Genomic DNA, 7,333 nt, shown 5'->3' on the forward strand with positions numbered 1-7,333 from the left:
AACTTATTTAGTTTCCTTAAAAGTAAAATCCTCTTTTAAAACCGCTGCCCCTCCGAATCTCATATATACCATTTTGTCCTCATTTACTTTAACTCCTGATCCCCTACAATACTTCTGTACAATTTGCATTGCTTTTTTCACCCTCTCCAGATCTTTTAACAATAACGTTGTGTCATCTGCGTATTGAAAAATGTTACTTTCTCCTCCCTCGATGCCTATCCCTTTTATTCCCTCTTCGTGTTTTACAGTCAGTCCCAAAGGTTCCGCAACTAAAGAATATAAAAGAGCTGGCAACGGACATCCTTGTCTTATTGAGCTGGTAATTTTAAAACACTGTGTAAAAAAAACCATTATATTTAATTTTTGTTATTGCACCTTTGTATAGGATCCTAATCCATTTAATAAAATTCTCTCCAAAACCAAAACTTTTTAAAACATCAAATAAAAAAACATGCTCCACCCTGTCAAATGCTTTCTCAAAATCTAATCTGATTATAAAACCATCTTTGTTCTTTTCATGTATGTATCTTATCATATCTTTTATACTAATAGTTGTATCTGCTATGTCTCTTCCTTTCACTCCGTACACTTGGTTAGTTTTAATTATAGTTGGCATGACTTCCTTCAATCTGTTGGCTAAAATTTTAGATAAAATCTTTAAATCAGTATTCAGCATTGTAATCGGCCTGTAGTTCTTTAAATCAGTCTTCTCTCCTTTTCTCTTGTATATCAACTTCATTAAACCCATTCCCATTATTTGATTTAATTATCCTTTCTTAAAAACATCTACATATACTTCTTTTAAAATGCTAGTTAAAAAATCTTTAAAAACTATATAAAATTCACTCCCCACACCATCTATACCTGGACTTTTCTTTTTGTTTAATTCACTTATTGCTCTTATCTCCTCTTCCCTTATCTCTTCATCACACTCTTTTTTGTCTACTTCTCCTACTGTTGCTTTTATTTGCTTCAGTAACTCCAGTTTCTCTTCTTCCCTCACCCCCTCTCCACTAAACAGGTTCTCATAGTATGCTTTTATTTCTTTTAATATTTACTCATTTGTTTCCACAACTACACCCCTCTTATTTCTTTAATCATTTCAGCTCTCCCTTTTCTTTTTTCTAGATCAAAGAAACATTTTGTAAATTTTTTGCCCTCCATGATATATTTAGCCTTACTTCTTTGCCTCGCACCTTCATATTTTTCCTCTTCCATTTCTTTCAATATTCCCTCCCAATTATTTTATTTTTTGTATATCTTTTCCGTTCTCATTTAATTCCTTTTCCAAATTTCCCCTTATTTCTCTTTGCAGTACTTTATTGTGATTTTTCAACTAAATATTAAACATTTTCCCACCATATTCTTTATGTTCAGTGTACATAACGTTCTCCTTTTCTTTTTCAATAATTTCTTTAATACTTAGTTTTTTACATTCGCTTTTGCGCAAATAACAGAACCTTGATGTCATTTTTCAAAACTCTAGACACAAATCTCAAAACAGTCATTATTTGTAACACAGGCTGTCCAATGTTCAAAACTTTGCATATTGCATTCATATCTTTAAAGAAGCCTTGCATTTGCAGAAGCATTGGTTCAAAAAACTCATTTATTATGACATATGATAGGAACATTACTTTAGATCACCCACACACAAGATACCCATAGTTTCACTCACAATCATTAAATATATTTGTTCAAAACACATGTAGCTTTCATTATGGTTCTACACATTCATACACCATTGCAATAGACTAGAGAGAAATGTACAGACACTGGAAACATTAAACAAAATTTGAAAATTATTGATGAAATACACAACTCACAGCAGGTTTTTCAAAAAACTCGAAATAAGAAAAAAATGAGAAGAGAAGAAAAGATAAGAAAAAAAACTACAGTAGGCCTACAGTAAAATGTCACTCACTGCACTTCTATGTTTTTATCAACCCTGTCTTGTGAATTTGGCCACATGTTTTTGGCCACATCATAATGGATGTTTTCATTAGCTAAAATCTGGCATGGCAAAAATAGGCCTGACATTGGTCTCCTGAGATGTCACTGAACGCATCATCTTATGGCCTGGCGAAGAGTGACTTGTTTGTGAGGGGGCCTATTGTGAACCTTCCACCTCCATGTGGAGAACAATTCTTCAGTCGGGTTACAGTAAGAAAAGGGGAGTGTGGGGGTAAATACAAGGTGATAATGTGGATGGCCCTGAAACCATGATTGCACTCAGTGCTGTTGTTAGGAATTCTGGGCCCATTGCACTGATTTTGCTATGGGGCCCCTCAAAATCACAGTCAGTGGGGGGTGGTCAGGCCCCCCAGTGAACATCGTTCTGGGCCGCTCTCAACCGCTGGACTCTCAGCCTCTCCTCCATTTCATGGCCAGGTTAAAGCCTGCCTCATCCAAAGATATGAATGGCTTTCATCAGCTTCCAGCTCTATCACCCTCTAAAAAGACATCTACAGTATTGTAGGAAAAACAAATACTGATAACAATGCTATAGCATTTTTGGGGTTTGTTTTTTTCTCCCAACAACAGGCATCTTGAAACTGATCATACCTGAACACACTCAGTTGGGTCACTTTCATAAATCTAAACATGTAATATTGTTCATCATTTTGCATAAAAACTATGCTTCAAGAGTAATGCAACAGTTATGTAGCATTTTGAACAGTTGTATCAGTTGATAGTTAGATCATTGTAATGAAATGAATAGACACTCAATTCAGATGAAATGCATTACGTGTGTCTAGGGGTTTTAAAAGGTAACGTAACAATATTAAGGGTTAAAGAAGAGCATTTGCCCGAGCCCCTGCCACAGCATTACAACAACAACAACCACTACAACAAGATCCTTTTAACAGGTTTTATTAACAGCTCTGAGAGCACGGAGTATACATAATTCTCAGACAGAAGGATGTGAAACTAAGAGGGAAGCAAAAACCTCAGGAGGGGGGAACAATGCCAAAATAACAAACAAAAGTATTTCTATTCTGGGGGTTAGATTCTTTCTAAACCGGTCAAATAAAAGAAAAGCAACAACAAAATTATACACTCACTCCCCATCTAATCCTCAAACCAGGAGAAAACATGGATAGTAAAAAAAAGGCACCCACCTCCCTACAGCTTCCAAAAGGGGTAACAATCTATGAAGGTAGAATGACGTTAAAAAGATTTGCATACGCAGGGTAAGAGTTGTGGAAGTGTACATAAGACTGTAAGCGTAAATTAAATGACCGTCTTTTGGCGAAAAAAACGTGCCAAAAGTGTAAGCGCGGAAAAATGGAAGTCAGAAGCATGCAGATCATATTTATTTTGCGTTAGCATGAAGCTGCAGTTTCACAATACATGAATTACACTTACGAATAACAGTAAAATGCTGCAAATAAATTTTTCTTGCGCTTGAAACGCAATTTACACCTTTACAAAGTTTCTCTTGCGCATGCAAATTTAATTTAAGCTTACAGTCTTATGTACACTTCCACAACTCTTACCCTGCGTACGCAAATCTTTTTGACGTCATTCTACCTTCATACAATCGGTCAACAAAGTAACGGCTTAAGCATTTGGTAACAGGGTAAAACAAAACAAGGGTTCAACAGCAAAGTATCTTGTAGTAGCTTGCTCAACACAGGGCAAGAAAGGTTACGTAGGGCTTCTGGCAGCAACAGAGAGCAGCTGGAAAGGGCAATCAGCTACCTGCTAGAGTAGAAAGTGTAGGAGGAGCCAGAGAAGCAGGAGACACATCGAGAGAGAGAAACAACCAAAAAGAACCATACCACAATACAGATAACACAAAAGTGATTACGTCACTGGAATTAACAAATGTGTGAGTTGTATTTTGAAATAGTAATACTTTGATGTTAAGTTGTGTCATTTTGAACCAGTGATTTTAGTTCAATGAACAAAATAACTTTGGTTCATGTGTATTGTATCCAAGCATTTGGAAAAAGTGTTAAGTGTTTTGAAATTTGTGCATTTTGATCATTGGTTGTGAATTATGTGTCTAGAGTTTTGAAAAATGACATGAAGTTTCTGTTATTAGTGCAAAAATTATTGTTAAAAACTGTAACACATAATCCTCATTCTTCAAAATCTCTGTATTTAAAACCCACACCCCCGGCCTTCTTTTCACAGAACTCCAGTCTACTTGCATAAAAATTGGTTTATGATCACTTAAGCTTGATTCTTCATATTTAATACTACCGATAAAACCCGTAATGTTCCTTGTACATAAAATAAAATCAGTTCTTGTTTTACACATACAATTCCCCGCTTATTGCCTCCTTCAATATTCTTTATTTTTTCATTTTTTTCTCTCTATATATCAATCATGTTGTTTTCTTCCTTTAATTGCTTCAATTCTTTTCTGCCTTTATCAGCTTTAAAAACCATTCCCTTGCCCATTTCTAATTTGCTAAAAACAGTATTAAAATCACCCATCATAATAACTTTTGTATTTTGTATTTTTTGTAATCTCTTAACACATTAAAATATGCTTTCTTTTGATTCTGCTCTGTTGGTGCATGAACATTAAGCACAACTACTGTTTTCCCCTCATATTCCATTTCGACAGCTATACATTTCCCCTCTTTATCATTATATGTTGTTTTGCATGTTACACCACTGTTTTCTTTTATTAAAACCGAAACTCCTCTTCCCAGCTTATCATCACCATTGTTATATAGAATCCCTCCATTCCACCTTTTTCTTATTTCAGTCATGCGCTCCTCCCTCCAGTTAGTTTCTTGTAATAAAATCACATCTTCTCCTTTACACACTCTTTCACTTTTTCAAATTTCCCTACGTCTAAAAGTCCTCTAGCATTAAAAGTAACAATCCTCAAAAGCATAAAACATATAAAAACATACATAAAGTTCATCATCTCAGTCCATCTCCCCCAAGTCCTTTAACAGTTCATATTTATTCACACTCTCAATTGAGCCTTCTTAAAGCACCTTTTCCCCCTAATAGTGTCTAAATTTGGCGTTACCTTTACTGACCTTCTTTTAGTAGATTTCATTTGTTTCTCCTCCTTTTCTTTCCCCTCTTCACTTTCCTTTACTGCAGCTTGCTCCTTACTCCTTTGGTCATTAAGTTCTACTGTGTCCAAGGCATTTTGCAAACCCTCAGGCAAATCCATTTGTGTCCATACATCACCATCCTTTTGTACACCAATCAGTTCATCGTCCCTTTGATTATTATGTTCCACCACGTCCAAAGCATTTTGTAAACTTTCAGTCAAATCCATCTGCATCTAAGCTTCCCCATCCTCTTGTGATTGCACTTGCTGCTCATTATAGTCCTTCTCCTGATGCTCAATATCTTTATTCGCTGTTTCTTCCTCATCTTGTATTGCCGTTGTGTCCGCCTCTCGCTACTCATTGTCTCGTTCATGCATCTGCCCGTCTACCCGCTGCTCATCCTCCTCCTCCTCCACGCTCCCCATCCAACACTCACACTTATTTAAAACCAAATTATAATCCGGGCACGTCACTGCATTGCAGTGTCTCGCGAAGTGCCCCCTCTCCTCACATTTAAAGTACTTGAAATCAGGAGAGTCTTTTGCCACATGATCTGGGCTCATGCACAGCCGACAGGTCTTCACCTGATGGCTGTGCATCATCCGGAAATATTGCGGACCTTCTGCCGTTTCCATTTTTGTGCTGTACGGGAGGGATGCAACTTCTTTTGGGAACCGTGTTCTCACAAACCCCGTCCCATCCTCAATACTGGTGCCCAGATAAACTCTTCTTTTAATTTTTGAAATTGGGTAAACTCCCCAGCCTTCTAATTTATTTAAAATTTCCTTGTCAGCAATGTAAACGGGCAGATGCATGAAGGAGACAACGTAATCTCTGTTTTGCAGTTTTTTCCTCACATTTGATGCCATTTATCATCAATCCGTCTATTAAAAGCTCTGTGTCGTCCTCTCATTGAAGTGTTATCTCGTATTCCATCATTTGTTTGGGTCTCACTGCTAAAATCCTCCTGTCGCCGATCCGCTCCGCCAATGCTTTAATAACATCCACCGCCCTTCTGTCCTTTGCATGTCCCACATCCACAGTCACCATTACTTTCTTTAAATATACTCTGTTTCCAGTCTCCTTCCTCACTTCCTTTTCCTTCTCTTTAACATCTCGTTGTCGCTGAGCCAGTCCATTATCATTCCCACACCGTGTGCCGTCCGCCATTGCCGTGTCAGTCACCCTTGAGCCGTCCATTGTAAACAAAAACAAAAAGCAAAAACGCACAAAAAATCCTCCCAAACAGCGCAAGCTGCTGGGAGGATCAACTTAAAAGCTCAGAAAAACAAACACTGATGAAACTAAAGATGTATTCCAAAAAAAAACAAAAAAAAAAAGTTTTGGTGAGCCTCTCTCACCCACTGCAGCCAAACATTTCCTGCACACCAGTGACTCATTAGCACCCTAGAAGGGCGAGATGTGGACATTGAAATGTGGCAGGCACAATGCTAGCCTTACATGATGGAGGTGTGCAATTGTGCCATATAATGATGGTTACTACTCAAGAAAAGAGGCTGGAAAGCCAGAGGAGGGCTTGTTCAGGATTTGAACCTCATGCACCCATAGAAAGAATCATACCCCTAGAGCAACGAGCCACAAGGTGCCGTACACTCCTGTGTTAAAAAATGCAAAACGAATGCTCAAATGGCTGCAAAGATTTTTGAGAAACTCTGTTCTGCCGTGCCTTCACCAGCTTGGTTTGCCTTCCCAATTAAATGTTGAGTAAAATGTCAAATAATTTGAGGCTCGTTTCAACTGCAGATCGCTACACTACTGCTCAGTGCAAACACTATAACCCACCAAGCTAACCGGCCAACCAAGTGCCAAATGCAGATGAGGAACTAAGAAGAAGGGTGAGATGTGGACATTGAAAGCGGCAGGCACAGCGCTAGCCTTACGTGTGTGCCACTGTCACATAATAGACATGTTTTACCACTCTATTTATTGCAATGATTTTATGTATAATAGAGTTTTAACTGGTTTACATGTTTTCTTAAGTCCATTTTATTCCTCTGTAGCGAATCAGCTCGTGGGTAAATCAAATGAAAAATTGTGTTTTCTGATTGGTCCAGACGCTACACCTCTTAACATTTTAGTTTGTATGTGTCTTTAGGAATTGTATGGTTGGCCTGTCAGAAGGAACAGTATAAAGACAGCAGCATGGCCAACTAGAGGTCTGCGCGGGACTATTTTTTTTAGTCATGCTCCCGCAAGGTTATATTCCGCACCCAATTGCTCCCGCTATATATTCACTCTTTGTTCACCCGCTGTCTGCTTAGAATAATTTTCTTCCCGACCTG

This window comes from Sinocyclocheilus anshuiensis, unplaced genomic scaffold, assembly GCF_001515605.1.
Source record: "Sinocyclocheilus anshuiensis isolate Anshui unplaced genomic scaffold, SAMN03320099.WGS_v1.1 scaffold1874, whole genome shotgun sequence".
Lineage (NCBI taxonomy): Eukaryota > Metazoa > Chordata > Actinopteri > Cypriniformes > Cyprinidae > Sinocyclocheilus > Sinocyclocheilus anshuiensis.